This window comes from Dermacentor albipictus, chromosome 1 (assembly GCF_038994185.2).
Source record: "Dermacentor albipictus isolate Rhodes 1998 colony chromosome 1, USDA_Dalb.pri_finalv2, whole genome shotgun sequence".
NCBI lineage: Eukaryota > Metazoa > Arthropoda > Arachnida > Ixodida > Ixodidae > Dermacentor > Dermacentor albipictus.
Window position 1 is genome coordinate 58,438,573 of NC_091821.1, and position 22,130 is coordinate 58,460,702.

General features: G+C 45.8%; 1 long non-coding RNA gene across 1 annotated transcript; it reads right to left on the reverse strand.

Annotated features, from left to right (window-relative positions):
* Positions 1–226: 226 nt before the first annotated feature.
* Positions 227–19,501, reverse strand: LOC135899373 (uncharacterized). The gene is made up of 3 exons (XR_010563608.2): positions 19,072–19,501; positions 18,585–18,704; positions 227–6,017 (listed from the first exon to the last, which is right to left on the reverse strand). It is a non-coding gene; the product is annotated as an uncharacterized lncRNA (long non-coding RNA).
* Positions 19,502–22,130: the final 2,629 nt, after the last annotated feature.

Genomic DNA, 22,130 nt, shown 5'->3' on the forward strand with positions numbered 1-22,130 from the left:
GCCAACTGTGTGGCACCAGAAGACACTATTTTTGTGTTGCTCTGCCTAGACTTGTACCTTGAAGCATGTGCAACTCAAATGGACAATTTAGCACTTCTGTCTTTTGTACCCTATGATGAGAGCCTTGTATGCTTTGCAATGACAACTTTCTATGTTAAGTGACAGTGAAGCATTGGTGCTGCTTCAGCAGGGTTACTATCTAGCACAAGAATAAATACAAGGCTAGTTTGCAATAAAAAGACACGAACTATGTACTTTATTTATGGTACAATGCACAGTGGACTCTGCCACTAAGCCCCTTAACATCTTAAGAGGGTGAAAATAAATAATGAACCGGTGCTGTGACATGACTATGCAACACAATCAAACAATTCTGACAGAACACTGTCATACTGAATAACATCTGTGGAGGCAGACAACTTGGTGACTTAGTGCTCTAGCTCTGTGTCAACATTAGCAGGAGCTGCTTTAGTTGTCTGCCTTGTCATCCGTCTACGCTTTGGTGCTTTCAAAGATGACTTCTCCCAATTGTAAGGTGGACGGGTTGCAAGCACAGGGTTGTATCCAGGGGACTCACTCCCACTCTCCTCTGTTGGGAAGAGAAGTTTTTTTATCATTTGTACATATTCCTCAGCAGACTTGCAGCTGCTCAAGGACTGCAATAGCGAACTCCTGATTTCACCAGTAGAGTCGGAGCCAGCTGCATTATTGGAAGTGCCAGATGAGCTGCTTTCGCTTGGTTTTGAGCTTATGGAACTGAGCTTGCTGGACGTGGGGCTGAGGACAGGTTGCAAGATGTCTGGGACTACCTGCTCACTCCCTTTTCTTTTTCTACGCGGAGTATGTTCGACTTCTCTTCTTGTCACTGCCTGCAGGCATTTCTGTGGCATTTTCATCGTTTTATTTGAGCGGGCTCTACCACGTTGCGTCTGTGCTTTGGTATTTCTCTTGGACTTTGGTTTGGTTATCGGTACGGCCAGGGCTTGGTTGATCATGGCCAACTTGTCCATTATTGCACAGCCAGTATGACTGGTCTTTTGCCCCGATGGCAGAGTAGGTTTTTTTCTTTCTTCCCTTTCCTTGCTTTGGCTTGCTGCACTTGTGCCTGTATCTGCACTTGCGGTGCTGGCAGGCAGCTTCTGCCCTCTTGTCCTCTTCTCAACATGTGCTGGTGTGTCCGACGAAGAAACAGCTGCAGTCTGCGTATTGGTTGTGTTGACTAGGTTGGGAGGGAGCTTGACCACAATTTTCTGCATTCTGTTTTGTAGACCCAAAACTGAAAAGATAACGGCCTGCCCCTGAATCGTGGTGTCAATCACTTTCATTCCAGTTCCCATGGAAACTGTAGTGACACCCTTCTGCACTTTATCATTCAAAGGCTTGCACTGCTGCAATGTGCCAGAGTCAGCCCTTGCACTACTAGTCGCTCTGACAGTACTGGCGGGTGTTGCACCCCTCTTTCTCTTTAAACTGCCAGTAGGAGGCCGACGCAAAGTAGAAGGTGCCAGTGAAAGGCAGCCAGCTCCACTCGCATGGTTTTCCAACACAGTGTACTCTAAAACCTTAAGGTCAGTGGGATTCACAGGAGGTTCCTGTGTCAACAAGGTATCCTGCGGTCTACCAATTTTCATATTCCACATGCTCTCTGCAATGTACAATGATGCTGTAAGGGGATCCTCTACAGGACCAAGCTTGTGAGCCACAGGTTTGTTTGCCAAACCAGAGATTTCAGTGATAGCACTTGACGCAGTGGAATGTTCACAGTGCTTTATCTCTGTGCGTGTAGTGCCTTTGTGTGCCTTCTGTGGAGGCCCCAGTAGCTCCACATAAGAGGTTTCATTTGCTACCACTGAGCCTTCTGGTGAGCTTGCCTCACTTTTACGTGGTGAACTGAACCGATCAGTGGTAGCCCTTGCTGCAAGGTTTTCATGGTGCCCGTGCATACCCTCGGTATCTGCTTGTTCGTCACACAAGGATTCTGACAGTGATGTGGCTTCAGTTGTTGCTGGGATGTTAGCTTGCAATGTCTTGCCAATGCCGTGCTGGAGTGGCAGTTCTCCAATGGCACTAGACTGAGGTAAAGATTCATAGCAGTTGACAGCACTTGCGGTACCTTCTTCTTCCTTCACCACGTATCTGGTCAGCTCTATTGAGGGTGTTGCATTCACGGCCCCTGGATTTCCTGGTAAGCTTCCCTCAGTTCTGCTTTGCAATCTAGACAGTCTATCAGGAGCACATGGAAAAGCAACAGGGTCAACGTAGCTGTCAATATCTTCAGTCTTTACCCCTACTTCTTGCGAACACATAGGTAGCTCCAATGACATAGTCTGCTCTGCTACCACTGAGCGTTCTGGTGAGCTTGCCTCCCTTTTACATGCTGAACTGAACCGATCAGTGGTAGCCCTTGCTGCAAGGTTTTCACGGTGCCCGTGCATACCCTCGGTATCTGCTTGTTCGTCACACAAGGATTCTGACAGTGATGTGGCTTCAGTTGTTGCTGGGATGTTAGCTTGCAATGTCTTGCCACTGCCGTGCTGGAGTGGCAGTTCTCCAATGGCACTAGACTGAGGTAAAGATTCATAGCAGTTGACAGCACTTGCGGTACCTTCTTCTTCCTTCACCACGTATCTGGTCAGCTCTATTGAGGGTGTTGCATTCACGGCCCCTGGATTTCCTGGTAAGCTTCCCTCAGTTCTGCTTTGCAATCTAGACAGTCTATCAGGAGCACATGGAAAAGCAACAGGGTCAACGTAGCTGTCAATATCTTCAGTCTTTATCCCTACTTCTTGCGAACACATAGGTAGCTCCAATGACATAGTCTCCTCTGCTACCACTGAGCGTTCTGGTGAGCTTGCCTCCCTTTTACATGGTGAACTGAACCGATCAGTGGTAGCCCTTGCTGCAAGGTTTTCACGGTGCCCGTGCATACCCTCGGTATCTGCTTGTTCGTCACACAAGGATTCTGACAGTGATGTGGCTTCAGTTGTTGCTGGGATGTTAGCTTGCAATGTCTTGCCACTGCCGTGCTGGAGTGGCAGTTCTCCAATGGCACTAGACTGAGGTAAAGATTCATAGCAGTTGACAGCACTTGCGGTACCTTCTTCCTTCACCACGTATCTGGTCAGCTCTATTGAGGGTGTTGCATTCACGGCCCCTGGATTTCCTGGTAAGTTTCCCTCAGTTCTGCTTTGCAATCTAGACAGTCTATCAGAAGCACATGGAAAAGCAACAGGGTCAACGTAGCTGTCAATATCTTCAGTCTTTACCCCTACTTCTTGCGAACACATAGGTAGCTCCAATGACATAGTCTCCTCTGCTACAACAGACATTTCTGGTAAGCTTGCTTCATGGGAGCTTGGTTGGCAAGGTAATTCACTGACTGCACAGGACGGAGCAAGAGGGTGGTCAGAGGTAGCAGCAGCTTCAGTGCCCCCTTCTCCATTTAACGGTCCGATTTGGTCAGTTGGGGATTTCATCACTACTCTCAAGTTTCCTGGTGAGCTTGCTTCATTTATACTTTGCGATTTGAAGAGCTCATTATCAGTATTTGGTAAATCAAGGGATTTATGGCAGGGCACTCCACTGCTAGTGCCTTCTCCCTCTTTTTGTAAAGACCTGGGCAGCTCCAATGCAGGAATTTTATTCACTACTGCCAACTGTTCTCGTAACCCTGCCTCACTTACACTTTGCGAACTGGATGGGGAACCTGGCAGGCTAGAAAGAATGTGGTCAGTGGCGGCACTTTCTGCGTTCCCAGATTTCAGTAACGGTTCAGGTGGCTGCATTGATGTTTCAATTTCACTTGCTATTAAGTTTTCTGCTAAGGTTGCTTCACTTCTGTTAGGCAAGTTCAACAGCTCAGTGCTGAAGTCTTTCGAAACAGTGAGGTGTTGATCTGCTCTTTGCTCTTCTTGACAAGATGTAAAGATATCCGGCGAAGCAAGCGTGCTTACTACGGCTAAGCCTTCTTGTATGCCTACATCTTTTCCATCAAGCAGACTTTGAGGCTTTATTGTAGTTTCTACAATGGCAGGTTGCTGATTAGCTGCAGTTTGAGTATTAGCCCGCTCTTCCCTCAGAGATTTGGCCAGATCTGACATTTCACTAGCTATCTGGTCACTCTTTGGTTGGCCTACTGTGCTTAGCATGCCACACACATCACCACAATGTCTCACTGAATCACTGAAATTATGGTCTGTTGTATTTTTAGCCCCTTGCTCTTGTGAAAGTGCAGATAGGTTTGTGGGTGAAGTTTCACAGGGTAACGCCAAGTTCTGTCTTTTGTGAAAAAATCTGCTCTCTGTGTCCATTGTGTCAGATTCTCCCACAGATGCGAAGGCAGCGTTAGTTGCAATGGCACTTGACACAGGTACAACCATCCCCTCCTCGATGGTCAATTCCATAGAACTGTTTTCTGTGGCACACACACTGTCTGCACTTTCAGTGGCAGCACCAAACGATGCATAACCTTTTTCTAAATTTATTGAGATATTTTCACGAACTAGTGGCACTTTTGTTCTCTCCCTATGCTTGTGCTCCAGGCTTGCAGATGGTGAGCTAACCACTTTCTGCTTTACAGCACCTCCCTCAACAGTATTTGTTTGTAGAGATGAAGATACCGGGGTAACAACTGCTTTCGCACGCCTGAGACAATGCGCAGAAATGTTTCTTGCTGCTGGCTCTTTTACCATTCGATGTGGATCTACTTTGAATGCACAATTTACTTCATCCTCTAGTTCCTCTGGCACCACCTCTTGCCACGAGTCAATAACACCACTTGCAGGGAGTGTGGGAGTTCGAACATTATTAGAGAGATGACAAGAGGACTCCATTTCAGATGTCGAAACGATTTTCACTTTAAGTACTTTTCCCATTTGAAGCATGTTGGCCTTATCACACTTTTCATCAGGATTTTTTTTCTGCTTTGTCGCCGGGCACAAATTAGGGCTCGTAGGTTCACGATTAACAACACAGAAAGGATGTTCTGATGAAGCAACAACTTTCACTGTCACTGCCTTGGGCATCAGAGACATGTAGAAAACACGACCTCCTCCTGTGTCATTGCATTTCTTTGTCTTCGCTTCCGATGGAGTACCGACACTCAGGGGGATGATGGGTGAATCATGAAACGCTGAGCCAGATGATGAAGTGGTAATTGTCGGTGCTGATGTTACAGCTACAGCAGGTTTGTGGGTAGAAGGATGTGACCTGTTCCTATGGTCCGTATTTATGCAGAGCGAGGTATTAGTGCCAAATGATTGAATGGGTGCACTGCCACAAGTGGTAACGGTAAGTACTTTGTCGATGGTGCCATGTCCCACCTCACTACAAGTGGAGGCAGAAGTATCACATGCTCTATAGACATGTTCCTCTTCATCCATACACACCTCGGAGTTGGCACACAGTGATTCATTGGTTGCACTGTCACAAATGTTCACGGTGGGCTCTTCGACTGGTTTGATGAACACCTGTCCCGTATCGCCACAAGTAGAGGAAGAAGTGTGACATGTCCTGTACATATGTTTCACTGGGTTGACTTGCACTGGGTGCTCGGCACACAACAATGCAGTGGGCGCACTGTCACGAATGCCAACTGTGGGCTCTCTAAATGGGTTGGCAGTTGCCTGTGCTGTGTCACCGCTGATGGAAACAGCAGTACCTTGACACAACCTGTCCCGGTGTTTTTCCAGGTGCAAGTCCGGTGATGGGTTGGCACTGGATGCAGTAGGCACTTTGTCACAAATATCAACAGCATGTCTTCGAAAGGGTTCAGTTGTCACCTTTTTCGTGCCAGCGATCGTGGCAGAAGTATCATGTGTTCTGCTCTTCTGATTGTTCGACTCCAAACCTGCTGAAGGACTGGCGCTTGACGTGGGTACTTTGACGCAATGATGATGATATTCTTCATCACTGTCACGCCATTTGACTGGACTTGGCTCTGTGAAAATTTCATGCAATTTGGGCATGTCTATCTTGACGAGATCTGCCTGAATCTTGCCATTTACCATGTCTGAACACTGTGAAGAAAAAAAGAAAAATCAATGCTTAAACACTTGCTTGAAATAATGACTGAGACAACATGCTACATAAGCCTGCAAAACATCTGCACTGCGTGTTTGGATAAAATGATAAAAGTAAACCAGGGTTTTGTCACGCAATGCAATCAACTGCAATGAACTGCTGCAGGCTTACTCAGTAAAAAGGAAGTGCAACTATAGTGCAGAGAAGTTTAGATCATTTCATACTGGCAAACTACAAAGATGTCAAACATGTTTTTACTTAAATTCTCCTTCTGTAAACATGAATGAATTTGGAACACAAGCTGTAATAAACACAAGTTCCAACAATGGGAAGTGCCAGTGTTTGCAAATGTTGGGGTCACAATAGAAATACCTGACCAACCTAAAGAGACACCAAAAAGGAACATTAAATCAGTTTGTACTGATGAAGCATTTTTTAAGAACTTTAACCCTTTCAAGGTCAATGACGTAAATATACGATGCTGCGAACAAGTCCAAAATGGTTGATGCCGTATATTTATGGCGCCGTCTGTACATTTAAAAAACGCGCCAATTTCCCCATTTTTTCTTTCCTGGCATGTGCTGCCACTAAGTGGGAATACATGGAATTTTTTTCTCACGCCTCCTCCTCTCGGTTTTCGTTGCATGGTTTGTTTTAGAGCTAGTTTGCTCCAGCAAGTCTGTATACTACCGCTCACGCATTGGCGTGCACATGGGCGGGTGGCGGTTTGGGTTTTGTTCTGCGGGCAGTTTCAGTTTCTTGCGCTCACAAAACTGATGGCTATCTCGTTACTAATTGCTCAAAGGGCGGCCGCCTGTTTCTCGCTCGTTTAGAGAGCTCACAGAGGTGAGCACAGGAAGGATGCCGCCATGCACGCGTTTCCTTTTCTTTTCTTTTTTGGGGAGACTCGCAATATCTAATTGCCTCTGGCTGGTGATAAGAAACAAGACTAGCGGAAGTTTGTCACAAGTTTTGCTTTTTTTGACGGGCACACAACCACAGAGTTTTCTTGGGTGCGCTCATCTAGGCAGTTCGATTAGGCTATGGACGTAAATATAAGTGTAAGAGCAGGAACATTTGAGTCTTGCGAAATATTCTTGTGTGCACATATTCTAAGCCTTGGACTATAACAATGCATCAAAATTTTAATTCTTATAGGATTATTTCCTTTTTTTATCCTTGTTATTCATGAATTAAGAGTACATACTTATTTATTTGAACACACTGCTAGCCTCACATTTGAGGCTGTTGCAGGAAAGGGGCAGGATACATATTCAAGAGAACACAGTTCAAGTAGGTGCAGACATAGGTAAGTTTAGGTGAACAAGGCAGTACATATGCACTCTATATTCATTATACAAATGCTATAAAAGGAGGGGGGGAAAAAGTAGTAAACGCCATGTTGGAAGGTTTAGCACACAAAAGAAGAACAAAGAAAGGAAATGTAAGTATATTGGATGTTCATTGCGCAAGAGACAAGACTCGGCTAGTACTGGGGGAGTCATGAGCAGAAAACACAAACACTCACAAACACACACACATTTATATCACGGCAGGATACAAGACATTGACAAGTGAATCAGAATGCCATTGTACGACGCAGCTCGCCTACGTGCAGATTGTAGCTACAAAGCATTGTTTGATAAGTTGGCGATAAATGTTTCGAGTGATGCGCCGGTGACAACGTCATCAGGCAACGTGTTCCATTCAAGGATTGCATGTGGAAAAAAGGAGTACCTGAATATGTCGTTGTGAAATCTGTATTCTGTTAAGTTCTTGGTGTATTTTGTTTGAGAACTATGTGTATCTGTCTGTAGTAAGTAGTCACTCGCATTGATTTTCATACCGCCATTAAGAAGAAGGAAAAGAAACTTCAGACGAAGTAGTCGAGCTCAATTTTGTATAGTGGGAAGTTCAGCTTGCCGTAATAGTTCTGCGGGGGAGTCAAGACGGCAATACATATTAAAAATAAATCTAATCGTTTTCCTATGTACGCTCTCCAATTTTGCTATGTACTGTTTACCGAAGGGAAACCAACATACTATTCCATAATCCAGTATAGAGCGAACTAGTGACAGGTATGCTAAGCGTTTAGTACCTACTGATCCGGATCTAAGCGAGCATTTTAATGAGTATAGTGCTTTATTAACAATATATGTTACCTGCTTGCCCCATTTAATATCTGATGAAATTATGATGCCTAAATATTTATACTTTACAACTTTTTTGAACATCTGTCCTTGTAGATAATATGGATAATTCATGGGTGCTCTTTTATTCATCACTGTCATACAAACAGTTTTTTCCGTGTTAATCACCATCTGCCACATTTGGCACCATTGTGTTATATTTTCAAGTGCACTGTTTAAGGTTATCGGGTTATCACGACAGGTTATTTCCTTGTAGACAACGCGGTCATCTGCAAAGATTCTTACTGTGGCATTAGTATTAATGTCCAAATCACTGATAAAAAGAAAGAGGATAGGAGCTAAAACGGCACCTTGTGGGATGCCAGATAGCACATCGCCGCAATCCGAAGAGTGGTCTTTGAAACATACATATTGACGTCGAACTGCAAGATAGCTTTTTATCCACTTGGTGATGTTGTTACCACCGAGGTAGTGGATAAGTTTCTGAAGTAACTTTGGATGGGAAACCTGATCGAACGCTTTGGATAGATTTAGGAATATAATATCGGTTTGACTGCATTTGTCCATTGTAAGCGCTAAGTCGTGGATTGTCTCAATCAATTGAATAGTCGTAGATAATCCTTTTCTAAAGCCATGCTGATTAGGGACAATTAAATTTTTTTGTTCGACAAATTATATTGTGTGTTTTAGGATTAAATGTTTGAGGATTTTGCTGGCCATACAAGTAAGCAAGATTGGTCGGTAATTTGCTGTGCTGGTAAGGTCACCGGATTTATGTATAGGGATAACCTTAGCAGTTTTCCATTTCACCGGAACTTCGCCCATTTGCAATGATTTCACAAAAATAATCAGCAAGAACTTGGACATCCATTCCGCATAGCGCTTCAAAAATGCATTTGGTATGTTGTCAGGACCACAAGATTTGTTTGGGTCTATTTCAAGTAAGAGGGAAAAAAATTCCCGATTTGGTTAAGATTAAGTGTAGTTTCGCTATGTTATTCGGAAGAGGTTTGAGGTTGGGCTGTTTACCGTTGTCTTGTGTAAATACCGAAATTCATTCATTCATTCATTGAACTCTGTAGCCTTTGCCATAGCTTCAGTTGGTGATGGATTACTGGTCTGACGTGACTTCGAATTAGGGTATCGCCAAAACTTCAACGGAGATGTTTTGATAAAATTACTTAGGGTGACATTCATGTATTCATCTTTTGCTTTTTTTACGGCTGCCTTTAGTGCCAGGGAGTGTTCGCGTATTTTAGTAGTGTAGCCTGGTATGGGTAGTTTATTTCTCAGTTTCCCGAGTCTGACAATCTTTCGCTTTAGTTGTATTATGTTTCTTGTTATCCAAGGGTTTGTCTTATGTACTGGTTTGATCTTTGTGGGAATATATTTTGATAAGCAGTGCTGAATGATTCTTTCAAATGTTGACCATAATCCATCTACTGAAACTGTAGGATCATTCGAGAACGATCTAAAAGTGGTGAAAGAGTGATCTAGATAATCAAGAATGCTGACGTCATCAGAATTCGCCCAGTTAAAAATTGGCGGACTTCCTTTTTGGGTAGGCGGAGGTGCGCCTAACAGTAAAGAAACATTTAGTAGCTTTGTGGTCCAATATGCCGTCGACAACTTCCCATAAAACACTGTCTTCTGCAATAGCATCACTTACAAACGTCAAATTGAGTACATTCCTGCTTTTTGCAGTAACACGTGTTGGCTCCCGTATGATTTGTCGAAGGCCAAGATTAAAACATACGTCAAGTACTTCTGTGTGAGTTGTATCAGCAATGTTATCAAGGGAGTCCCTTGCTATACTAGCAAGGTTAAAATCCCCCATAAGGATTAGCTTTGTAGTATGTGTAAAAAGATTTTCCATACAATTTGCTAGCACGTGTAGCATATCATGGGAAGTATTAGGGGCTTGGTACATGGTGCCTAAAAAGAGGGAAGATTTATCTGTCATGATTTTGCACCAAAGTGCTCCAGCATCAACCCTTTCCTCATAGGTGTGACAAATATTTTCCTTATGCAAAAAAGAAGTGAGGCGTGCAGACAGGACACAAGAGTAGAGAAGTGAACAACACGAACGCCGTTTTCCCTTATTTTCCCTTATCAAAATTGCTACGCCGCCATCGCGAGAGGACCTATCTTTATGCATGACAGATATCGCTGCTTGAAACATCAGGAGAAAGCCATGTTTCGGTTATTGTTACAAAATCTGGTCTTCTATGTTCTATAATAAATGTTTCAAGTTCGGTGCTTTCGTTCACAACACTTCTGGCATTTATGTTCACTATCACTAGACTGGAGGGCATTTCATGTTTAGTGAGTTTTTTTCTTTCAGACGGCAGGTTTCTTTCCCACGGGTGCTCGAGCTCCTTTATGTTCGTCCCAGACGTAAACTTGGCCATTGATTTTAATCTTGCCGTACACAAGTGTAACTTTTTCAGCCCTCTCTCGGTTGCTCTTGCTGCTGTTCCAAAGTTTTTCTGATACGCACACGGATAGAAAACTCTTCACCCACAGATATGTTGGAATTCTTTAGCTCGGACCAGTTCATTATGTTTGCCTTGTCCTCGAACCATCGCAACTTAAACATATTGTTATGGTTAATGTTAAACCGGCTTTATTCAAGGGACGAGATTGATGGTAAAGTCAAGATGGTGTCCTGAGGCTGCACCAGCTCACGTCTTCTTCCTCTTCTCCTCGCCCGGCTCATGCCGTAGCAATCCCCCGTTGCCAGACGAAGCCCGCTGGGCAAGTCCAAATCACTCGGAAAGCGTAGGGTGAAACCGCTTAAGACGGGCAACATGTACTAACTGGGTCCAACTAGACCGACGACCAGCCGATGTCAAGCGTGCCACCACGTACGTCAAGTCACTCAAGCGATCTACAATGACGAATGGGCCCGTGTACTGGGGTAAAAACTTTTCGCATAAGCCACGTTTACATTGCGGAGTCCACAACCACACAAAGTCTCCTTTGGCGTACGAGACAGACTGGTGTCGGCTGTCATAGCGCTCTTTCGATCGGTGTTGCGATGCCACAGTACGAAGACGAGCGATACGCCTGGCTTCTTCGGCAAGACAAAGCGTCTTGGCAACAGAGTACTCGCTGTGAAAGTCAAACGGTAGTATAGTGTCAATGCAGCTTAGCGGTGAATGTGCGTAAAGGAGATAAAAAGGACTGTAATCAGTCGTCTCATGCTTTGCAGTATTCGAACTGCTTCGTCTCTGCAGAACTGCAGAGACGAAGCAGTTCTTCTACGGCGTCCTCAACGAACTGACGACTGCGATCGCTAATGATCACACGGGGGGGGACCATGTCGAAGAATAATGAATCGAAGCAAAAACATTGCAACGGGTCATATGGTCGACACATACGATCACCTATCGGTTGTCGTTAGAAGATCGGGGAAATGGGCCCAGATCATCGATACCCACTTGTTCAAATGGCAGGCGAGGCGGCGGCAGAGGTTGGAGAAGACCTGGCGGAGCGGTCGCAGGGCGCTTGTAGCGTTGACATTGTTCGCAACTGGCGACGTAGTGCTTGACTGTGTCCCGCATTCTGGGCCAGTAAAAACGCTCCTGTGTCCGGTTCAAAGTTCTGATGAATCCTAGATATAGCCAGAGGTCACATCGTCGTGCATGGCTCTCAGTATGTCCATTCGCAGACTCTGCGGCACCACCAGAAGGAAGCGTGCACCTTTAGCTGAATAATTGGTCTTGTAAAGAAGGCCGTCACGGACACAAAATCGACTGGTGGCTCCAGGACGCGATGCGGCTACAAACAGAGGTTACAAACTAATGTCATTTTCCTGCTCTGCTTTGAAAGTCATCGAGTCTGGGAATGTAGAATAAATAGGAGCAAAACAGTCATCAAAATTGTCTTCGTCACACTCCGTCGTCGTCAGAGGAAGGCGGGAGAGACAGTCCGCATCTGCGTGGTGACGCCCGGACTTGTAGGAAATAACGAAGTCGTACGCCTGCAGTCGAAGAGCCCAACGTGCCAGTCGTCCACTCAGGTCACGGAGATTCACCAACCAGCACAACGCGTGGTGGTCAGTAATGATAGTGAACGGGCGTCCGTAGATATAGGGTCGAAATTTGTGGACAGCGAAAACAGCTGCCAAGCATTCTTGCTTGGTCACAGTGTAATTGCGTTCCGCCTTAGTCAAAGAGCGACTAGCATAAGCCACAATGTGTTCAGCTCCTTGATGACGTTGCACAAGTACGGCACTGATGCCGATGCTACTGGCATCCGCGTGCACTTCCGTAGGTGTGGATGCATCGAAGTGACGCAATATGGGCCCTGACGTTAGTAGAAATTTTAGCTGATGGAACGCGTCATCGCAAGCCGATGTCCAGTTGAAAGGGACGGCTTTTTGGAGAAGACATGTTAGGGGGTACACCACATCGGTGAATCTTGGAACGAAGCGACAAAAGTACGAGCACAGGCCCAAGAAACTCCTCAACTCCCGCACTGACTTCGGTGCTTCGAAGGAGCTGACTGCTTAATCTTCCGTGGATCTGGCCTCACACCGTTTTTGTCGACCAGATGCCCAAGTACTAACATCTCGGTTTCTCTGAAATGACACTTCTTGGAATTTAGGATCAAGCCGGCTTGTTTGACACAATCCAGAACAAGATTGAGACAGCTGTTATGTTCACTCAATGTGCTGCCAAAAATCACCACATCATCGAGGTAGCACAAACAAATTTCCCATTTAAGTCCTCGGAGGATAGTATCCATGAATCGTTCGAATGTTGCTGGCACGTTACAAAGACCGAACGGCATAACGTTAAATTCATAAAGACCACCTGGCGTCACGAAGGCCGTTTTCTCCTTATCATCTGGGTGCACGGGTATCTGCCAAGACTCTGATCGCAAATCCAGCGATGAAAAGTAGGCAGCGAAATATAGACAATCGATGACATCATCAATTCTAGGAAGCAGATACACATCCTTTTTGGTGACCGCATTCAGTTTCCTGTAATCAACGCAAAACCACCACGATCCATCCTTCTTTACTAAGATTACTGGTGCTGCCCACGGACTAGAAGACTCTTGAACAACATTATTCCACAGCATGTCTTTCACCTGTTCAGCAATAACTGTCCTCTCTGTTGAAGAAACGCGGTAAGGCTTTTGCCAAATGGGGTGCGCAGATCCGGTGTCAATTCTGTGGCGAGCACAAGAACGCGGGAGTGAAGCCTGCTCGTCGCCTTGTGTGAAATCGAACAAAGAAAGATGTGCCCACAAAACTTGTGCGAGAGCACGGCGCTCATGTGAGGGCAGTGCCTTGTTGATCATTCGTAGGATCTGCTCTTCAGAAATGCTTTGTTGGGGATCACTAGTATGAGACTGCACCTCCTCGCTTAGAACTGTAGCGGAGCTATAAGTCATCTCGTCATATTCAGCAAGCTTCATATCACGCGGGAGAACGGCAGGGACGCAAGAACAATTGAAAGTCCACAAATTTGAGGCGCCATTCACTACTCTCACGACAGAGCACGGTACAAGTACAGCTTTCTTTGCGCAGCTCGACGTAAGTGGCTGGACTTGCGCGTCAAATGATGAAAGGTCGGCAGCAGCGAAATTGACAGGGATACGTGACAGCGACCAAGGCGGCAGCAGCAAATCGTTTGAAACAACACAATAGTTTTTAACTGGTAAGGATGTGTCGGCAAGGGTGGCGAGAAGCGTGCTATTCAAAGTAATTTCGCCTGTGCCACAGTTAACGGATGCACCACAATCCTGAAGAAAGTCAATGCCTCAATGCCTTGAATCACATCACGAGTGCATCGCGGTAGCATGAGAAATTCTGTTTTAAGATCTTCTCCTCCGAATAAAACACTTGCAACACAAATACCAAGGAGAACTACGCACTCTCCACTGACACCACGAAACGTCACACCATCATTCCACGGGAACATAACTTTCCGACCCAGCCTCTCTTTGAAAGTCACACTCATGACGGAAACGGTAGCACCAGTATCTACTAATGCTGTTGCAGGTATACTATCAATTAACACACGCACTTTGTTCTTCACCATCATAATAGACAGAGGAGTATTTCGCAGAGACGCAGACTGTCCGGCGACCTTACCTCCATCGGCCGCGCCGGCTAGTTTCTTGACGGCGGTGAAGACGTAGCACGTCGCCGTGGTGACGGTGAACGGCGTTGGCGACTAGTTGGGGCGTCAGGCTGCGGTCTGAAGCTGGCGAGCCACTCCTTCTACTATACTGACGGAAGGTATTCCGAGGTGGCGCGCCTGTGGTGTTTGCAGGGTCTATCGGCCAACAGTCGTCATAACTATCACGTCCAAAATTAGGCCAAGTTGGTGGTGGGCCATATGTTGTTGTCTATCGGCGCCGACGACAAAAACGAGCAATGTGTCCTGAGGCGCCACAGCTGTAACCTACAGGCAATGCGCGACCGACGTATGCCTTGGAGTCAGCCCTAGGAAGCTGCGAATAATAAACGCGGTCTTCCGAATTCCGATTCGTGGTGGTAGCTCGACGAGTTCGTTGATCGTGGGTCATGTCGTCGGGAAAGGTACATCGGTGCTGTCGCAGCTGATCGACTCGACAGTCTGCAACGCCTGGCATGGCAGACAATGCTGACACAGCAGATGCATGTTCTTGTGGTTGGTTGGAAGCGCAACCAAGCTGTTTGACATCCGCCCCTTTGGTGTGTCGTTCAAGTTCTTCGCGGACAATTTGCCTTATAGTTGCCGCAAGGTCAAATTGAAAGCTGTAGTTGTCGTTTTCGTCAACGCTTGCCACCGTTGTGACATTTGCTAGCCTGCCAAACTTTGGCGTGATACGGCGCAGCTTCAAGGCCTCAAATGTGCGGCAATGCTTGATGAGGTCGGCGACCGAGGCGAGACTATCCTTCCCGATTAAATAATTGTAAACATCCTTGGGTATGCCTTTGAGAAGGTGTCCAACCTTGTCCTCTTCGGACATTCGAGGATTGACAGTCTTGCAAAGCTTCAGGATCGCCTCTATGTACGTAGTACAGGTCTCACCTGGGACTTGAGCGCGCTGAAGCAATGTCTGCTCCGCCCGCTTCCTTTTCGTGGTGGAATCGCCAAAGCACTCTGTGAGGTGAGTAACGAAGCTGTCCCACGTTGTGAACGTATCTTCATGGTTCTCGAACCACACTAGCGCCGTGTCTGTGAGGAACAGAACCACATTGTCGAGCTGAGTCGTGGAGTTCCAGCCGTTGTACTTGCTCACACGCTTGTAGTGGGTGAGCCATTCCTCCATGTCCTCGCCGAATTTTCCAGAGAAAGGGTGGGGCTCCATCTGATGCATCCAGGCACCGGTTGTTCGCACTGGAGCAGCCAGAGAAAGCTGTTGGTCGCTGCTGTGAGACATCGGGATCTCAAGTGGTGTTGGAAGCAGTCGAGCGAGGCGTCGGCTCCGGCGTGGCACTTGCTGCAGCAGCTCCGTCGTCTTGGTCGAATTACCCAGCACCTCCACCACAAAACTGTTACGGTTAATGTTAAACCGGCTTTATTCAAGGGACGAGATTGATGGTAAAGTCAAGATGGCGTCCTGAGGCTGCACCAGCTCACGTCTTCTTCCTCTTCTCCTCGCCCGGCTCATGCCGTAGCAATATATACCAACGCAAAATATTTTTTTCTCACTTTACGGTCGCCCTAGAAAAATCAAGGTGAATTTTTTTTGAAATAGGTCCCTCAGAAGAATTGGAATCTGCAATAAAAAAAATTGACCCTGAAAGCGTTAATTTTCTTAAATTTGTGGTAATATGTTGATCATTAGAAGTTTCATGAAAGTCAAAGTTAATGTTTGAAATTTCGTGGCAAAACCCTCGTAGGTAACATCAGCACGATGTCACAGATTTCAAAGTATTTCTCACATTTGGGCCATTGTTGCTCAGTCAGAAGTTCTTAACGCTTTACAAATTCAGTGCGTGGCTCTTTTAGAATACAATGTAGTCCATTTTTATCTTATGAAAATTTAACTAGACCAGAGCAGACGCTTCAAAAATCCATGATATCACAGTGTGTTGGAGCAGAAATGTTTTGTGACTTTTCTGGCTTATCAAGTGTCTTATTGTAGCAAGAGTGCCTTTTCTGGTATTTTGGATGGGTAATTTACTAACAAAGCTCAAAAAGCTTTTCACTTTTTTTTCCATATAAGTGAGTACATTTGCATCTGTAATGGCACAAGTCTATTTGATTCAGCATTATCCAGAGTTATATTGGATGTTTCAATGAATACTTCAATATTTGAACATAATGTTTCTTTTATTAAAGTGAGATGTGGTAATTAACCACGATAATTACCTAAAATCACCTAATGCTATTATTATATCTGGCATTGTAATTAAGAACAAGGGCAAGATCCTTTATGGAAACGTCAATAATTCACTAAACTCACCTAATGCTATTAAGTATTAGATCTAGGTGCATTATTGTAATTGAGAACGAAGGCAGGATCCCTTGTAGAAACATTGGCTGCAGTGGCATTCCTTCTTCAACCATTGTTGATCATTTCAAAACTCAATCTTCCTGTGAACTTGTATCTTGTTTGGAATTATTGTAACTGAGAAATTGAAGCAAGTGGTACATGAATGCTTTGTTGACATTTAGATATGAAAAAATGTGACTCCCCTCGGAGCTGTAGTGAGACAAACTTGGGCACTCTGGACACATGAAACCAAAACAGTGGCTTGAGAGCACATGTAGCCACACCCGTCATAGCTACGAAAGGGATACTACCCCCACTCCCCAGCCGGAAAATGGCATAGAGGGCGGTTACTTCTACACTGATGAGAAACCCCAGGGCCCAACCAACTGCCACATGTACCTATAGATTTCACATATTTGTGCTGCTCTGAATAAGGGACTACATGACTGTGATCAGACAGGATACATTCTGGTAAAGAAGGCAAGATGATGAGTACTGGTTTAGTTAAATTTTCCAGTGCTTATACTAGACTATATAATGAGGTTCTATGTGTAATGCACATATAATTAGAACAAGTTTAAAAAATTGCACATTGAGGATCATACATAGCATATAGCACTTGCACATAAAGTGGTCCACACATCTCAGATGGAGGAATGGGCCTGGTTAAGAGGGACATACCTGTCAAATGGTAAATCATTCAATACTAACTATACATTCATTAACAATTGGGAACATTGGTTGCGCTTACTAGACAATCACAAGTAAGAAGACAGGACAGATGCGCCTGTCCTGTCTTCTTACTTGTGATTGTCTAGTAAGCGCAACCAATGTTCCCAATTACAATGAACCAACTTGCCCAACAACGCATCCTGCTCAATTCATTAACAAGACCATTAAATGACAGTAAAAGCTTTTTCAGAACTGCACCGAATAAGCAGAGCATGTTCATGGGGAATATTAGTGTTAAAGCAGTGCAGACAAACTATGTAATTTATGAACACACAACAAAGACTGCATCACTCCCATAACCACAGCAAAACCATGCTGCTCGTCTATGCTCATCTCTCCCCTGCAGATGTTAATGCTGTGAATAACACTGCGAGCAAATGCTCTCTTCGGCTCTCCTCCAAACTTGGTAGCGCATGCAAATTATTTTTTAAGATGTCTGTGTATAAAGCTTAAGAACACACACCAGCAGAAATAATAAATGCACATATGCTACAATACAGAACAGGTGCCACCAGGTAATGTGCTGTCGGGCCTACGCTGATATTCGCAAAGTTCTGTTCACCAAGGCCAGTTAGGCTTAAGTTAGGGCTCAAACTACTGCAGAAATTTCTTGTGGTCATTGCAAAAATATGCTGACATAGCCTTTTGCACTGCACCAGGCATTATTTGCTTTTGTGCTGCTCTCTGCAAAGTAGGCCATACTTTGCATAAGTTTCTTCGCCTGAAAATGCCACCCGAAGTTCGAAAGTTTAGCTTGAACGAACTGACCTGGCTGCGTTATTGCACCATTTCTAATTGTAATCAGCTCTATTCGTCAGCAGGCAACAGAACACCAGCTGATGCCTCCTACGGCTTACACAATACACCATTCAAATGAATTAGCATCTGATCGTATTAAGGCTGACATGCACAACCATTGTTCCCGCCTGCCCCGCATCTCCAAATAACCACTATCTATTGCATAACGCGTCTTGCCCCTTTGTTTTTGCCTATTTCTTTTATCATCATAATCCAGTTTAACTCGTGTTAATTTTCATGCAAGGATCTCTCTCAATGCGTTTTTCAGAGGGGGAAGAAAACCGTTATTACTGGGACGTCGCAATATGCAACTGCGGGATATCTTTTTACCCAAACACGCGCACTTTGCCCTCATTACTGCAGCACCATGCCTGTTAACTGCGTCTTTAATACCAAGTGCTGATAGCCGGTAAGCAAAACGCGAGTTTCTGGACTTACCTTCATGTTGCTGCACATTTTGATTGCTTCGGTCGGTCCGACTGGGTAAAGGAGTATTGGACTTTTCAGTCCATCGCTCCGACATCGCTCGCACCATCCTACGATCTTCTGAAACGACATCTGAAAACAATTACATGATTAAACAGTTTTAAACAGAATCGAGAAGTCATCAAGAACTGCTGCTCCATTTTATCAATGCAAGGCATTCCTCTTACTTTAATTTCTGACGATGAGAGCACGTACCTAACGCTGTCCCAAGTTCTAAGACATTCTCCTCTGTCAAGACGCTTATCACAACACGTGAAAATGGCCAGCTTGTTTTAAACAATCTCGCAACTACATTAGCGATCTGGCAGACTGAAAAGGACTGTGCGCACAGTGGATTGCCTAGATATGTAGGGGCAGTAACTCTTTACTTCTAACAACGCGGGATGCACTGACACGGATCCGCGCACGTGCGTTCATACAGCGCTGCGAGTTCACTTACGATTGATGTTCGTCTGAAGGTGCTACTTCGTGCGGTAACGCAACAGGCCAGTTCTGTTCGCTGACATCCCAGCTACATTTTAGTTAAGGGTGCGTTGATGTGCCCGTTATTACAAATCGTTGTCATGCACAAGTTGCGTTCCGTGTTCCTAAGCGTAAACTAAACGTCGCGGCGCCGGCAGCGTCTTGCCGTAACCACGAGGATGTGCGTCTAGGGGCGCTAGCGTCGCTCGCACCGACCGAACCAATGCCTCCTTTACTAGATGCCAGCCGCGTTGTCCGTAAACTCGGTTCCTGGCCCTCTCCCTTTACTCTCCTCCGCGAAAAGGCAACGAGCGCCGCTTGTGGCGGACGTCTGCGTCACGTGCTGCGGCCTCGGAGATTACCATGGCGTCTGTTGCCATCTCGGAGGTCCGCATCCGCCGGAAGTTGAAAAGGCAACGAGCGCCGCCTCACGAAATTTATGCTGAACTAACTTTAACTAAGCGTGGCCTTCGCGATAGGCTCCGGCGGCGCGCCGTTGCTGCGAATCGCGGAGGCCACGAACTAAGGGAACCGCCGCCGCAATGGGAAAGCGAGCAACGCGGCTGGCATCTAGTAAAGGAGGCATTGACCGAACATTTGACGCGCGGCCAGCGCGGCTCCCCAGACGACTCCACACAGAATCGACTCCTGCAACGCACGAAAGTGACGTCACTTTAATAAATTAAACTAAAAACAATTGAAATATATCAAATCTTACCAAACAATGCATTGAACCAGTGCCCCCTCTATACTTCAGTGCCTGGAAGACAAGCGCTACAACAATGTAGGCCGCCGCAAGACAGCGTTCAGCCGCTAGGCGCCGCCACCTAAACAGGGCACTCCTCCCTCATCCACGGCCGGGCTCGACTGGCAAGCGCGGCCCTCAACGCGCGTTTCTACGCGTTGGACGCACCACCCCACTTCTTTAATGTCTATTTCGCAACTCAGAGGTACGCACACATATATGTGGTTTGTTCCATGCTGTATGAATTGCGAAGCGAAAACGGTAACTAACGCTGTTATGCGGCGCCGCCCAGCAGTAGTGTGCGTGCTCGCTTCCGGTTTAAAGGAAAAGCCAGCAGACGCGTTTCTGGGGCTGCCCGCGCAGTAATGTATAACATGGTGCGTACGAGAAATGACAGCAGCATTTATTATATTGGATGTTGTCTCAAAGCTTGAGGCACTCCCTTGAAATGGGCTTTTTGGCGAAGTACCTATAGGCATCATGCTTGTCCGTCACGGAGAATGCATAGTTAGAAGAGGTCGCAGTAACCGCACAGAAATCAGTTCCGTGAGTTTCAGTCTGTGCGGCTCGTCACTGTCCTTGCATTTCAACAGGTTGGAGCCACAGAGAGCAGGAACTGCACGTTCTACAAGACTAGTGAGGGGTTTCTCAGGGGCACGATTTTCGTTCAGTGCCTGTTCAGCAAATGTCCGCAGGGTGTCAAGGACAAATAGGAGCTCGTATGAAGGATAAAGCAATCCACCACGATCTTGGCTGCGAGTGAATGTCAGGAGTGGCTGATTTGTTACTGGCTTTGTGCAAAGAGCTACACAGTTTTCGCAGTTCATTTGCTCTGTTATAACACGAGCAATGTAGCCTCCAATGTACATTTTCGTGAAAATCTGAAGGGAGGGCAAGTGCAGAGGCAGGATTATAGTGTTCAGTCGTTCTAGAACAGTCATTGCAGTTTTTGCAATTTCTGACCGCGGCTGCACTTGTTCTGCCGGTGTCTTTCGAAGCAATGCAGTGGACATTCCTGCAGTCTCGCTGTGAGCAACGTAGGTATAAGTGCATTTGAGGCAGCAATTCCTGTTTTAAGCACTTTCTCAAGTCCTGAAAGGGCTGCACGGACATCGGAGGTATCATTGCAACCCGAAGACATACGCAATGTCCCAAAGAGAGATCCTATGGGGTCACTGTTAAATTTGCGCGTAAGCACGAATGAAAACTTAATACTCAGCAGGTATTTGATGCATGCCACAGTTGAATACATAGTGATGAGAAATGCTTCATGTGTTTCCTTGGTCAAAAACTCCTTCGGATGGCTACATCTCTTTCAAATCCTCCAAATACATCGGCATAGTAGCTTCATGCCACTCGAGCCGCTCATCAACATTATCATAATGCCGGTCATCTGCAAAGTTCTGACGAAGGTGCTGCGTTGTGTTGTTTGTATCATGAAGAACAAACCAACGGTAAATGTACTTCATGAATGTTATACTAGGGCCTGCGCTTGCAAATGATGCGCTCCAAGTGTGACCCGCTTGTTCTTTCAGTTGCTCCAAGGCAGCAGTTACAGCAGGAGACAGCACCTGCACGGCCCTTCCGACATTCATCTTTTCAATATTGTTTGGGTAGACATGCTTGCGACTAGGGTAGCGCACTGGTGTTACTATCAAGTCTTTTTCAAACTCGTAGACAGCTTTGAGATGCGAAGATGATATTTCTCCTTTTGGCCCGATGTCATGGGCCAAGAATGGGGAGCGCACATTTTTCAGAACATGGCACAGATCAAAGCTTGGGAAAAGGGGTCGCTCAGGGTGACAGGGATGTTCAATCCGGTAAGTGAGACAGCCATATCCCAGGAGCTTAAACGCATGCACATTTACTTTGTGATTGTCCGTAACGAGCCTTGTGATGAAGAAAACCAGCTCATGGAGTTGAGCGCCAGTCAGCCCTTTGGTAAAAAAAGTAGCCTACCGGGATTCTGTAGGACGTGGACAATCTGCTCATCACGAAACACAGCACCGAGCTTGCTCACACAATATCCTTGTGGTCTGCCGAGCCAAGGTCTGCATGGCCAACAAAACAATCTTGCTGCTTGTGGTACTGGAGTTTCTCTTTCATTCGCATCTCATCAACGATGAGAGAGCACACCTGGAGTGGGGTGCCTGCAAATTCTGGCATTCTGTTTTTAGCCGTGCTTCAACAAGTTTTGTGAAGCCCATCTCTCCATTCTGAATACCGACATATGCAGATAGAGTGTTTCTGCTAGGCAGTTTCAGAAGTTCCTTGCCCCGCATATGCTCATA